Consider the following 1,318-nt stretch of genomic DNA (forward strand, 5'->3'; position numbering starts at 1 on the left):
CACCACCGACACCGAGCCAGCCCGGAACCTCTCCGAACCCTCCACGACGACTATTAAAGACGTTCTAGAGCCCAGAGAGCCATCACTTAGCACGGGGACGCTGAATAAAGCTGATTGGAGTTTAGAGAGCGCCCCGAAGGTGGAGATGAAGCCCTTACCCGAAGGGCTCAGGTATGTTTTCCTTGGACCTAACTCGACTTATCCGATTATAGTGAATGTTGCATTGCTCGAACCCCAGGTGGAACAGTTGAGTGATTTGCTTAGACGTTATAGGGGTGTTCTTGGATATACTTTGGATGATATTAAGGGACTTAGCCCTTCGTTATGCATGCATCGAATTCACTTAGATGATGAGTCAAAATCCTCTGTTGAGCATCAGCGTAGATTGAATCCGACGATGAAAGAGGTAGTTAGGAAGACTAGGGAGTTTAGTATTGTTCATAACAATACATTGATTTCATAACATATTTAAGTATGCAAAACATGTAATGAATGAAACACTAATCCATAAATCATAGAAAGCGTCAATACATCAAATGCATCCAAGTAAAGCTCGCAAACAGTACATCATAGAGTACTAAACCAACACATACATCATTATGTATGAGAGCCAATAACTCCGTCGCTCTCTGTCCTTTCCCCTTGAAAGGATGCTTTGTCATCTTGCCCATCAAACAAGACTCGCAAGATTCAAGAGACTCAAAGTCAAATGAATCCAGAAGACCTTCATGATGAAGCTTCTGAATGCGTTTATATGGCCTAGACGACAATGCCAGAGGAAGGTCGGGTTCAAGTCGTTCGGCTTAAACCGTTTAGTACAAACGTTATAGATCGACCTGCATCTAGACGGTTCGTCATCCAAAATATAAAGGCCATTAATATGGTAACCTTTACCATAAAATAAATCACCTCTATAAATGGACAGACATTTGTTCTCAATAATAAATCTAAAACCATTCGAGTCTAAGCATGAAATCGACATAATGTTCTTGCTGACGGTAGGAACATAATAGCAATTATGCAACTCCAATACATGTCTAGAAGGTAAAGTCAGATCGTAAGTTCCGACGGCTAATCCAACAACTTTTGCTCCATTCCCAACGCGGAGATCTACTTCTCCTTTTGCCAATTGTCTACTTCTTCGCAGTCCTTGCACATTTCCACAAATGTCCATGTTTTGGATGACGATGTAGAAGTAAATAAATTAGCCTCTATAACGAAGACACCAGTAAGTCGAAGCTTCTTTAAGCTTCTTCTTCTCCTGATCTTCTAGGTAGAGTCTACAATTTCTGTACCAATGCCCAACGGCATGACAGAA

The sequence above is a fragment of the Tarenaya hassleriana genome, unplaced genomic scaffold (assembly GCF_000463585.1).
Source record: "Tarenaya hassleriana unplaced genomic scaffold, ASM46358v1 Cleome104, whole genome shotgun sequence".
In the NCBI taxonomy this organism is placed as follows: Eukaryota; Viridiplantae; Streptophyta; class Magnoliopsida; order Brassicales; family Cleomaceae; genus Tarenaya; species Tarenaya hassleriana.